Raw genomic sequence first — 13,171 nt, forward strand, 5'->3', positions numbered from 1 at the left:
GTTGAAAATAAAACCCCTACCTTTTAATAACCAGAGACAGCCCCCTATGTGCCAGTATGTGATGATCTTTAAAATACATTAATAATCATAAACAAGGAACACAACGCTAGGGGCGCCTGGGTGGCTCAGTCGTTAAGCGTCTGCCTTCGGCTCAGGTCATGATCTCAGGGTCCTGGGATCGAGCCCTGCATCGGGCTCCCTGCTCGGCAGGAAGCCTGCTTCTCCCTCTCATACTCCCCCTGCTTGTGTTCCCTCTCTGCTGTCAAATAAGTAAATAAAATATTTTTAAAAAAAAGAAAAAGCATAACGCTGTATAGGAAGGATGAACCAGATGTAAAAGGAGGAAAGAGGTAGCAGCCGCTGATTTGCTCTTACGCGGATACACTTTTTCTGGAAGGGTACAGAAGAAGCTACGGTGGTGGCCTCTCGGGAGAGGACCTGCACACTGGTGGTGTTTTTAGCTCCTAGGTCAGCACACCTGTTTCCTCTGTGGAGAACAGGGCCCTGTTCCAGGCAAGGATATTCAGGATGTTTATCAAGAAGCTGTTTTGTTGAGAAATGAAAATGTGCGAGTGTCCGTAGCAGCTGCGTTCCAGCCCCAAACGTCCATCAACAGTTAGGAATGGATAAGCAAGCTGTCCACTCGACAGAACAGCGCGCCCCAACGAGAGCAGACCCTGACGCGCACTGAGGGCATGGCTCTCCCGGCCATCCGCTGCCTTAAGGAGGCCAGGGTTTCAGTGGGAGTGCAGGGTTCTAGAACAGGCAAAGCAGATCCACGAGGGCTGTTCCACTCTCTCCTCTACTTGTGTATGTCTGAATTTTGTGTGCTTTTTCATAATTGAAAGTGTTGAAACTTTAGAACAATCTCGGGATGAGCCTGGAAGGCAGAAGCTAAGACTAAGTGCTCTCGGGGGCTGCCTCTCCTCCAAGCCAGAGCAGGAAGCGGGGTGTCCCCTTACACAGACCCGCCTGTCCACTGCCAGTTGTCTTACAACCAGCTTGGAAAATTAAGTTTTCTCTAAAGATAAATCTTTCTTCCCGACTTTTCCCCATTTTCCAGGACTCTCCAAATACCCAGTGTCATCTAGACGTCCAGTCATTGCCTGTGTGATAGAAGACATAAGAGAAACGATTACTGAAGGTTACTTGGGGTGGTGGGCTATGGATAGCTTGTTTTCCTGGCTTTGAGTCATTTAGAATTTTAAAATCATTTTCAGAGGCCATGGGCAGCGCTGTTGTGGATGACAACTGGGATCTCAGAGGGAGGCCGCCAAGTCCCCAGCCTGCCCAGCACCAGCCTCCACTCAGACGTGCCTTTGACCTAGGCTTGTCCTTGGCCTTGTCCCCAGGGTCCTGAGCCTCTCCTGTGACTCTTCTATAAGCAAAGGATGATTTCAGGAGCTGGCTTGGACACTGAGGCCTGGACCCTGTGCCAAGGACAAGGGCACTCGCTGATTTGTTCTTAGGCATCTGGGCAGGGTTTTCTGGTCTCGGAAAGTGTAATCTGAAGAGACATGAGGGTGCCTGTTGTTGCGGAACAAGAAGTGTAACCGTAGACAGAAGGATCTTGTAGAAGTCTAGGTGTTGTCTTCCTCTAGGACTGTTAGTTTCTTTATATTTCTGTTTTTCAGAATGTGAGTTTACAGTTTTGGCTAAGACTGAGAGCAATGAGAGGTGGTGGCGTTGGCACATGTGAAGCAGGGGACCAACTTTTAAATGGCCTTTTAAATTAACGAAGGTGAACTAATGGGGTTTGGTGTGGGGGACACTGGCTCTTTTTCAGAGTCTCCGAACGACAGGCATTTCGATTACGATTTTAATCCTCGTGATCAACTGGGGCTCTCTGTCCCTGCAGGAGGTACTCTGGTTTCAATCTTGCTGCTTACAGGTAAACAACCTGCTGGGAATTACCCTCCCGGGAAGCCTGTTCATCCCTGAGAAGGGGCCTTGGTCTTCACGGTGGGACGACAGCTTTAACAACTAACCCCTCTCATCAAAGTGCTTGAGCCTGTACTTCTGCTTATTCACGAAGTAAAATTGATGTTTCAGAAACTACTGTGAATATTTCACGTACAACTTGAAGCCCTTGACGACAGATAGTGCCAAAACCACGATTAGGCACTGCTAACTTGGCAGTGTAGGACTCCTCCAGAATAAAACCCTATCTTCCTACAACCGGGCAGCGTGGGATGCCTCAGGCCGGAGCCCTAGAGCCCCGCGCCCTGCGTGGCCCAGGTGCATGGCAGCCCCGGCCATCAACTAGCAGCGAGTCCACACCCAAGCACGCCGGGCTGCGTGCAGCTCGGGGCACCCCAGGCTCCCTGCGCACGCAGTCCCTGGCGGCCCATCCGCGCCCCCAGCGCCCGCACCCCCAGGCCCCCCCAGCACCCCCAGGCCCAGCACCCGCACCCCCAGCGCTCGCACCGCCAGCACCAGCACCCCGGGCCCCCCAGCGCCCCCAGCACCTGCGCCCGCACCCCCAGGCCCCCCAGCGTCCCCAGGCCCCCCAGCGCCCCCCGCAACCCAAGTGCCCACGCCCTCAGCACCCCCGCTGCCCGCCCACGCCCCCAGCGCCCGGCTGCCTCCTAGTAGCCCGACAGGTGCCCCTGCTGTAGCGGGAAACATGTGACCACAAGCCGGCTGCCCTGGCTAGCCCCCGCCTGCACCTGCCGCCGCCGCACAGTTCCCGCTCCCGCGCCCCGCAGCTAAGCCGGACCTCAACTGCGCACTCGCGCCGGGCGGTGCCCCACGGAGGCGGAGGTCCGCGCCAGCCATTTCCCAGCCACCCCCGCGGCGAGGGCGCGGACACGTGACCCGAACACGGCCAATCGCGGACCCTGCCGCCGCCGGAGAGCAATGGCGCTGGCGCTTCTGCGCGTGCTCGGCCCGAGGCCGCGCCGGCGCCGCCGATTGGCTGCGTCCGGGTCACGTGCCCGCCCCCTCGCCGCGTCCCTCCCCCTCGAGGAATGCGGGCGGAGTTTCCCAGGTGTTCGCAGCCTACGCTGTTGGCGCGGGTTCCAGCCCGGCGCTCTTCTCTCGCGGGTGAAAGGTCACAACTGAGAGTCAGACGCGAACCTCGGTCAGCATGACCTGGGCGAGGTCAGAGTGTCCGTCTCCGGAGCGTCGGTCTGACTGAAAGCAAGTACTGGGGTCACTAGGGTTCGAGGCATCCTCACCGTCCTCACTCACCCCGCCCTCCTAGTCGGGGAGGGGCCCCGGGGCCGGGAGGGGCGCTCAGCCGACGGAAACAGTGAGCCCGCGCTCCCGCGGGGATGCTCCGAGTCCCCGCCCTGCTCCTCCCAGTGCAGCCCCTGCGGTGGGCGGTAAGCCCGCGCTCCCGCGGGGATGCTCCACGTCCTCGCCCTGCTCCTCCCAGTGCAGCCCCGCGCCGCGACACCACCCGCTGGGGAGCACCCACCTGCTGTAGCCACGTCCTTCCTGGTGGGACGTACACTTCCCTGGGGCCGGGGTGGGAGGAGGAGGCTGGGAGTGCCCTTCCTTCCTTTTTCACCACACCCTCCTGCTACTCCAAATCAACCAGCACTTATAAACGGCCTCTTAAACAAGTGACCAATTCCAGGGCCGGGACAGGGAAAATACAAGATGAGCCTGGCGCATCCTGTATCACTAGAAAGTAAGAGGGTGCTCACAAAATGAGGTTGGGGTGTAGGAGGACTCAGGAGCCAAGCTGAATGGCAAAAGCTGGAACAATATGAGCAGCAAAGTAAACAATCCTATTGAATCATAACTTACAGGGTAACATACCTACCCAGGAGTCCATAGAGATAAAAAGTAAACAAGTGAGGGTGAAAGAACAGCTCTTTCCTACGGAAATACCACAATTTATAGATGTAGGAATAGGGAACTGGAAAAACAACTTTAGGCAAATGACAGCGTAGTAATTGTTGGGAGCCGTATCTAATGGATGCTAAGATTAGTGGGCAAAAGTTTTGAGACAGATATTGCTTCAAATCTTTCCCCCAAGATATTTATTAACAGGGACAAACAGTAACTTCAGAATGGAAAAACTTGACCAACACACCTCAAGCAGGTAATCAAGGTATAAAATACAACAACAGCATTGACCCCTGATGTAGTAATGCAAGGAGGAAGACACAAAAGCGCTCCTGTGGTTTTCTTGCCAAAATGCATACCCTCCATCAAATCATGGGAAAGCTTCCGAGAAATCCAAGCAAGGACATGGTACTCTTGGTACCATGAATACCATGGTACAACATAACAGTACTCTTCAAAAGGGCCAAGCTCCTGAAAGATAAGGAAATTCTGAGGAACTGCCCCAGATTGGCTGTGTCTAAGGAGAATGACTACTAAATGCAACATGGAGTTCCCGAGTGGCTTGGACTAGGTAAAGTACTACTGTGGAAAAACATGAAATCTGAATAAAGTCTGCAGTTTAGTTGACAATATTTGCTATGGACTGAATATTTGTGTTTTCCCAAAACTTCATATATTGAAACCTAATCCCCAGTGTGATGGTATTTCAAGGTGAGACCTCTGGGAAGTGCTTAGATCATGAGAAGGGAGCCCTCGTGAATGGGTTCAGTACCCTTGAAAAGGAGCTGAGAGAAGACAGCTGTCTATGAACCAAGATGTGGACTTTGACCAGGCATCAAACCTGCTTATAACTCGGTTTTGGACTTCCAGCCTCTGGAACTGTGAGAAATAAATTGTTTTTTAAGCACCCAGCCTCTGTTAATTTGTTATAGCGGCCCGAACAGACTAAAGACAGTATTGCACCAGAATTAATTACCTGGCTTTGATATTTGTACAATAGATAATGTAAGATGTTAACCTTAGGAGAAACTGGGGAAAGAGCATTTGGGAACTCTCTGTGCTTCTTTTTTGTTTTGTTTTGTTTTTGTGAAATACAGGTGGGCTATGGTGAATTCATCCCTCTCCTGGACCAGGGGCACAAGGGATATTCAACATCAGGGTTGCCCTTGTGTCTCAGAAAGGGGCAAGCTGATGAGAAGCTCAGGCAGGTGCCCTTTCATGAACTCCCCGCTGCCCACCCTGCCTCTCCTAGCTTCTCAGGTACAAATGTCCTGAGCAGGAGCAAGCTTGGCAAATTGGAGAGCAGCAAGGAGGCCAGATGAGCGGGAGGAAGATGGTAGGAGGCGATCTTGGACAGACAGCAAGCATCAGATGGTTGGGGCCCCATCAGGTGGGGTTAGAGAAGGTGTTCTCACCTACCCCTTCATATCTTCCATCTCCATTTAGTACAGTTTTATCCTGTTGGGTTTTTCTCAGTTACCTGTGTAACATTATGTAACATTTAGCACTTAAATCTCTGTATCTTGTCCAGCAGCGTGGGATAGTATCTGTCCTTTCCTACCACAGAAGATAGGGATCCCATCCTTAACTCTGCCTCCTCTGCTTCCACCCACCTCCCAACTCACAACATCTAGACTTTTGCTTACAAAAGTCAAGGTTGCTGCCTATCATTAGAACAGATTGAAAAGACTTAATTTTTTCATGCTTTGTTCATAGATTGATTCCCAAGGCTAGAAATCCATCAGTGGTTTTTCTGTTTATGGCTGCATTTTCCTCTCTATGCTCAATGGCCTTAAAATGATTCTATTCCATGAGTTGCCCAAAATAATGCCACGGTTTGGTTTGCTTCGTATTTGGACCACAATTTATGTTTACAGCTTTTCATTTTATTTATTGAGTTTCTAACTGCTGTTATTTTTTTTCTCATTGACAGAAAGTGTGCCTTCACCATATCCCTCACATTGACCCAGCCTCTTGTGCTAAATCTTGCCCCAAATGCTCACCTTTTCCCCTGGAGTTGCATGTCTGAGAGCCCTCCAGCCTCTGCCGTTCAGGCCTGCTGTCCAGCCATCGCTGTGGACATCGCCTCACAGGCCTCCAGACAACTGCTACACTGGTCCCACGCTTTCCCTGTTCTTGGTGTCCTTTGTTCTCTGAAGTACATTACAAGCATGTCCTCAGAAAGGGATGTCTGCATACCAAAAAGGCCTTTAATTTGCCCTCGTAGCCAAACATAGACTTCTAGATCCCAAGTTTGCCCCCAGAATTGTGACCACACAGCTCCGTTAGTGTCTTGCTATTGACAGTTGGGTGATCCTTCTTTTGTAGGAGTCGTATGAGTTTTATTTCTGGATGCTTTTAAGATCTTTCTTTTTCCTAATATTCTGAAATTTCTCAAGAACACATCTAAATAGGATCTTCGTTCACTTTGCAAGAGGGGCCCTTTCTCTTAGGTTCCTCCATTCTCTGGTTCTAAAACGTCTGTGTGCGTGATGTTGAACTGATTCCCCCCCCCCCATCATTTCTCACCTAGTCCTCCTTTTTGGGTCGTTTTTTCTATGTTCTGAATAGATACTTGGCTTTATTTTCTAACCTTTCCATTGACCTTTTTATTTCTACCACTTATTTTTAGAAGTCTTTTTTGGGGTACCTGGGTGGCTCAATGGGTTAAGCGTCTGCCTTCAGCTCAGGTAATGATCTCAGGGCCCTGGGATCGAGCCCAGCGTGGGGCTCCCTGCTCAGCGGGGAGCCTGCTTCTCCCTCTTCTGCCCCTCTGTCTACTTCTGTTCTCTCTCAAGTAGATAAAATCTTTAAAAGAAAAAGTCTCTTTTTCTTTAAGTGAATTTTATTGATATTTGATTTACATACAATGAAATGGTCCCGTTTTAAATGTATATTTTGATGAGTTTTTGTGCAGTTTTGTAGTTATCACCGCAATCAAAATACAGTTGTCTTGGTCCCCTTCCCAGTCACACCCCAACCCATACCCAGGCTTTGGGCAACCACTGATCTGATTTGCAGATTGGAGTTGTGTTGTCTAGACCTTCGTGATCGGCACAATGTTTTTGAGATCCACGTTCTTGCATCTAACAGCACTTCGCTGCATTTTTATTGCTGAGTAGCATTCCACTGTATGCATATAACACAATAATTAAACTGTTTATCAGTTGACTGATGTTTGTGCTTTGCCAGTTCACTTGAATGATGCTTCTGTAAACATAAGTGCACAAGTCTTTGTGTGAACATGTTTTCATTTTGCTTGGGCAAATACCTAGGAGTGGCCCAGCTAGACTGCGTGGTAAGTATATATTTAACTACATACTAAATGGTTGATGTGTTTTCCAAAGGAGTTGTATCATCTGACATTCCCACGAGAAATGTAGGTGTTCCATTTGCTCTGAACCTTTACCATCACTTGGTGTGGTCAGAACGTTCTCCGTTATTCCAGGTAACTCTGTGTCCTTGATAGGCTTCCCTCCTCAGTAAGAGAGTTGACAGGAGCTTCATGTCCAAGGGTTCACCAGGCATTGGGCTCTTTTTGTGAGGTACAGAAAGGAAGGAGCCATTGGACACCTTACCAGATGCCAGACGGAGGAACTGAGGAAGGAATTACTTGGGAAGATGAGAGCTGCTCAAAAAAGCTCCCAAGCACTTTGGGAGAAGAGATACGTGGCTTTCTGAGTGGTTGCTGTGTGGCAGGCGTGGGGAAGCAGCCCAGAGCTTCAGTTAATCCCCGTGATGCCAGCCCCACCCCCAGACCTGGTCTGAGCCCCTGAGACCACAGGAGACAAGCCCACCTCTGCCCAGACACAGCCCCCAGTACCTACGCTGAGATGCAGTTCCTCCACCCACATCTCTGCCTGCTCTTCCCCTACCCTGATAATGTCGTCCCTCCTCTCCTGCTGCCTGTGGCCTCCAACTCCGCTAGTCTCTGCCAGTCATCTCAATGAGGCCGCAGGTGAGAGGGAGGGAACTGCCTGTGCTCCATCTTCATCTTGCACTGAGGTCTGGATTTCCGCAGCCTGGCAGGACATCCGCACGCATGGCTCGGTAGTGAAGGCCGATTATGAAACAGCATATATAGCATCCATTTTTATAAAAATATGAATTACGTACAGAGAAAAGTGACAGAATAGGCCTTAAAATGTTTGCAAAAGTTACCTCTGGGTGATGGGATTAAAGTAGTCTATACATCTTTTTAACTTTTAAACTGTCACATGCTTTCTGAAAACTTCGGTTATATGGACAGAGGTTGCATGGTGGCTGAAGCCCCAGGCTGTGGGGTCACTTGGATCTGGATTTTCAAGTGTTAGATGTGCCCCTTACTAGCCGCAAGCTCTCAGACCCAGTGCCCTGATTTGCCATGGAGCTGTTCCGAATATTCGGTGAGGCTGTGCTGCCGGGCCCACAATGGGTAGATTTGATCGGGGTTGGCCATTATCATACGAATATTAGTTTTAAGATAAAAAACAAACAGTAAACAATTTACATCATCCAGCTCCGAGCTGAGAGCTTTCCTGGGCACTTTGCAGTGTGAATTAACTGCACAAGGGCTAGCAGCCAGATACCTGAACCAACTGGCTTCTGGGGGTAAAGCAGTTGATTGTAGGGGCGTCTGGGCGGTGCAGTCAGTTGAGCGTCCCAACTCTTGGCTTCAGCTCAGGTCATGATCTCGGATGCGGGATTGAGCCCCACTTCGAGCTCCCCACCCAGCAGGGCGTCTGCTTGGGATTTTCTCTCTCCCTCTCACTCTGCCCCTTCCCACCCCTCACATGCCCATACCCTCTCTTTCTAAACAAATCTTTTTCTTTTTTTTTTTTAAAGATTTATTTGAGAGAGAATGAGATAGAGAGAGAGAGCATGAGAGGGGGGAGGGTCAGAGGGAGAAGCAGACTCCCTGCCGAGCAAGGAGCCCGATGCGGGACTCCATCCCGGGACTCCAGGATCATGACCTGAGCCGAAGGCAGTCGCTCAACCAACTGAGCCACCCAGGCGCCCTAAACAAATCTTTTTCAAAAAAGGCAGTTAATCATAGGCATCACTTGGATTCTGGGGAATATCTGCTAAAGATGATAATTTTGGTTTGGGTAGAGTTGGCATTGGACGTTTGACTGTGACATTGCTTGGCTACCTGGACCAGCTGTTTATTGGGGCCATTCCGGAATGATCATCAACTCTCCATGCCGGGATACTCAGCCACCTTCCCTAAGGCAGCTCATATAACCACCAAGGGACTTGATGTTCACGAGTAAGAACGTGACAGTCGTGTTAACCACTGGAGGCCTCGCCTGACTCTCAGCAGCCTGTCCTGCCGGGCCAAAGCCCCTCAGACTTGGGTGAAATGCAGGTTTTCTCTATATATCACGTTGTTTGTGCATGCCATGAAAGGCCGATGAGCTACTGAATGCTGACATAAACTGTCTGAAATAATTCTTGGCAGGCTTCTCTGCAAGGAGAGAGCAGCTGTGCTGGGAGCCCCTCAGCACCACCAGGACTGGACTGAGACAAGCCTGGTGCTTATTGGGGCAAAGCTGACGTCAAACGTTTTCTCAGGTTTTTAAAAAAATATTTTCTGGCCTATTTTTTCAAAGGGGCGGGTGTCCGTGAATCTAATAGATCAAGAGTCCATTTGTTGTGCAGAATCCATCTGCCTGATATGGGTGAGGCCCTGTGCCAGGCCCAGGGGAGCTGGGGATGGTGGCACAGGACCGCCCTGCCTCCCAGAACCCAGAGTCTGCTACACCATGTCCAGCAGAAGTATAATGCAAGATGGATGGCATCTAAATTTTTCTAATAGCTGCAATAGAAAAAAAAGATGTGGGTGAAATTCGATTGGATAATATATTTTATTGCACCCAGACACAGTATATTAAAAAAAATTTCACTAATCAACATCAAACAGGATGAGATATTTTACATTCTTTTCTTCATACTGAGTCTTCCAAATCTGATGTGTTTACACACATAGCATGTCTCTCTGACGACCAGTAGGATTTTCAACCATCCTGGTTTACGCAGAACCACCCGGGTTCTGGCTCTGAAAGGCCTGCATCCCAGGAAAGACTCCGGGGGATGCATAAAGTGCTGTTTTTCCTGAAAGGGTGTGGAAGGCTGGGGGAAAGTAGAAAACTCTTGTGGCAGCCCCCAAATAGGAGCTAGAGCACAAATATTCCGTGTCCATTGGAAGCGGCATAAATGCCCTCCGCGGTTACTGCCCCTGCTTTTCCCCAACTGCTGATGGTGGCAGCCACGATTTGTAGTTTACATAACGACCATCCGCCTTGCATTGCTCCAAGAGATCCGAATTGCTAATGCAGTGTGAGCGCCTGCCTTTAACGTTGGCTGGGGATTCACTGTTGTGCTTTGTGTTGAGATAGTGCTGCTGTAAGTTTTCACATGGCAGATGCCGTGGCCATGTTGTCTAAGGGTTCAGATCGTGAAAATGAGAACAAGGACAGTGTGAATGCCGGTGTGACCCAGACGTTGCTGACAAAGGAGGCTCACAAGTGCGACTTTGATGGCGGGTGAAGCACACATACAACTGGACTAGGGAGCTAAAAACCAAAACAGAGTCCTATGCAATATGCAGAAAAGACGGGATGGGGATGATGGAGGAGCGGATGAAGGCACATACAGAGACTGAACTCAAGGCCCGGACATGACAGGAAGTTCTTCAAAGCCAGTCACAACTTTTTTGTCTCCCCCAAAGCCACCAATATTCAGTCCCCAGCACTGGCCACGTAATGAGCTCGGGCACACCCACCCCCCTACTGAACTCACATTGTCCACTCACTGCTCCGTGCGGCTAAGCGAAGCGACCCTTCCTCACAGATTAGAATTAAAATTTTGAGAAGGGATGTGTATAAATGGGAGAAATTTTGATGAGCTGTTTTATCTACCCAACGATGCAGAACGGATCCTGTCACATCCTATGAACCATGATATTGTTAAGTCTGTTAAGTGATGCACCGAATCCCGGCAGCGAAATGGTGTTTTCCCAGCTCCTCGTTACTTTGATTTGAAACAAAGAGTTACAAATTGTCTCCTTGATTTCAATGAAGATTTTGATGAAATTGCAGAAAACATGAATGAAAAGATTGTTGATACCTCGTCCAAATACAAGCTAGACTCTGCTCATCCATCTGTGTATTTGGTGACAGGGCAAGTGTAAATTCCGGCAAATTCCATTTAGCTGATCATCTTATTACCAAAGAAAATGAAAAGCTCTTACCTGCTCAGTGTCCTCCACACCTCGTATACAACACTGCTGTTAAGGTGAGGTCTGCTTACCTGTTATATTGGGGTTTCCAAAAGGAAAGTTTTGGTTACCTTTTAGTTTCCTCAAATATGCAGAAACATGATTTTTGACTTTATAGAAATGGAAGGAGAAAGCCTTCCTACAAGGTGTCCGTCATTGTTGCCATAGGAAAGATGTTAAAATGTTTGCCTGCCATAAAATCTAATCTTATTCTTCAAAGTGTGAGACACGAGGAATGTCCTTCTCTAATTTGGAAATACATAAGGATGAGAACAAAGAAAGGGGTTACAGGAAAATGGAAATTTATATGCTCCTTTTCCAGAACTGCCACCAGAGTGTCTGATGCCCTGTGTAGACTGTGGATGAGAGCTCACGCGGGCAAAGAACAAACTCACTTCACGACAGCAGGACTGCTTCAGAACTCAAACATGTCACCAGAAAAAGGTAGCTAAATTTGACAGGACTTTCTCATTCCTTCAGTAAAACTATAACTTACTTGAAATCCAACTTTGATTTCAAGTTTTGATGACCTCTGTGCTTTAAGACCATTTGCCTGAGAAAGAGAGTTTAACTTCTGGTGACTTCCAGTATGCTTTGGAGTTTGTTTGTTTTTAAGATTTTATTTACTGGGGCGCCTGGGTGGCTCAGTCAGTTAAGCATCTGCCTTCCACTCAGTCTTGATCCCAGGGTCGTGAAGCCCCACATTGGACTCCCTGCTCAGCAGGGGAGTCTGCTTCTCCCTCTCCCCCTGCTCCTCCTCGCCCCACACTCATGCTCTCTCTCTCTCGCTCACTCTCTCAAATAAATAAAATGTTTAAAAAAAATAAAATGGACATTTTAGACGTGGGGAACCAAAATGATAAATTTACATATGCAAAGAGCCTGATTAATAAGTGGCTGGTCTGCCAGAGTGAGCCTGTGCGTACAGGCGGGTGGATGTTCTTTGAGCGCCGAAAACAAATTCCCACAAGTGCTCATAAGGTGTCATCACATTGGACTGACACCAGGAATCCGAGTTTCAGTGGCTTGATAGGAACAGTGCTGTAAGTCAGCATGAGCTGTATGCTTGACCACATCCCGAGTTTCCCAGTGCCTAAAAGAAGAGAGGGATGTTCTAAGTTCAGAGACGCAGTGTTGATAAAGGAAACAGGAAGAGTGAGGCTGCTCAGAGCGTCATGGGACAGAAGGAAGCGGGTCATGACCCCCTTAATTAGTCTTACCGTATTTTTGTTCTCCTTTTAAAGAGTCTTGCGTTATAAAGGATCAAAGTATGGATAGACACAACAGCTTGGATGAATCTCCAGGGAACTATGATGAGTTTAAAAAGCCAACCTCAAAAGCTTACGTCCTGTGTGATTCCATTTATGTAACATTTCTTTTAAGTAACCTACGCCCAAGGTGGGGCTTGAATAGCTCATGACCTCGAGATCAAGAGTCAGAATGCTCCACCCATTGAGCCAGGCAGGTACCCCAATTTATACAACATTTTTGAAATGACAAAATTGTAGAAAAGCAGGGCAGATTTGTGGTTTCCAGAGGTTAAGGACAGGGGGGAAATGGGACCAGGGGCTGCAGGGGGTGGAGGTGGTTATAAAAGGTTACAGGGGAGACCCCTGTGGGGCTGAAACTGCCCAAAGAACCTCACAGGTGCAAAAATCCACAGAACCACACATCACACACACACCCAGGAGTGGAAGTGAAATTGGGGAGATCTGAATGTATGGGTGGATTACATCCACGTCAGTCTCCTGGCTGTGACGGTATACTGCAGTTCTGCAAAATGTTACCATTGGGGTGGAAATGGTGTATTATTTCTTACAACTGTATGTGAGTCTACAATTACCTCAAAAATAGCATACTCTCCAAAATTTAAATATCCAATAAAAGATTTTTTAAGTGTAAAATAATGTGTTGTAGTGGAAGACAGAAAGAAACATTATACAATTTTTTCATGATTTCTTCATTACTACTAATTGCACTGTTAACTAGTCATTTTTTCTGGAATAGTTTGAGAAGAATAGGTATTAACTCTTCTATAAATGTCTGGTAGAATACTCCTGGGAAGGTGTCTGGCCCTGGGCTTTTTGTTTGTTGGGAGTTTTTTAATTACTGATT

The 13,171-nt window shown here is 48.4% G+C and overlaps 1 long non-coding RNA gene across 2 annotated transcripts; it reads left to right on the forward strand.

The window, feature by feature from the left end:
* Positions 1–2,947: 2,947 nt before the first annotated feature.
* On the forward strand, positions 2,948–12,613 carry LOC145718998 (uncharacterized). 2 transcript variants are annotated; one of them, XR_014142131.1, is made up of 3 exons: positions 2,948–3,145; positions 11,379–11,500; positions 12,301–12,612. It is a non-coding gene; the product is annotated as an uncharacterized LOC145718998 (long non-coding RNA). The 2 variants fall into 2 exon arrangements; XR_014142132.1 differs by lacking the exon at positions 2,948–3,145 and adding an exon at positions 8,693–9,351 and having other exon boundaries at positions 12,301–12,613.
* The last annotated feature ends 558 nt before the right edge of the window (positions 12,614–13,171 follow it).

This window comes from Leptonychotes weddellii, unplaced genomic scaffold, assembly GCF_054177405.1.
Source record: "Leptonychotes weddellii isolate Sample4059 unplaced genomic scaffold, ASM5417740v2 HiC_scaffold_2752, whole genome shotgun sequence".
Lineage (NCBI taxonomy): Eukaryota > Metazoa > Chordata > Mammalia > Carnivora > Phocidae > Leptonychotes > Leptonychotes weddellii.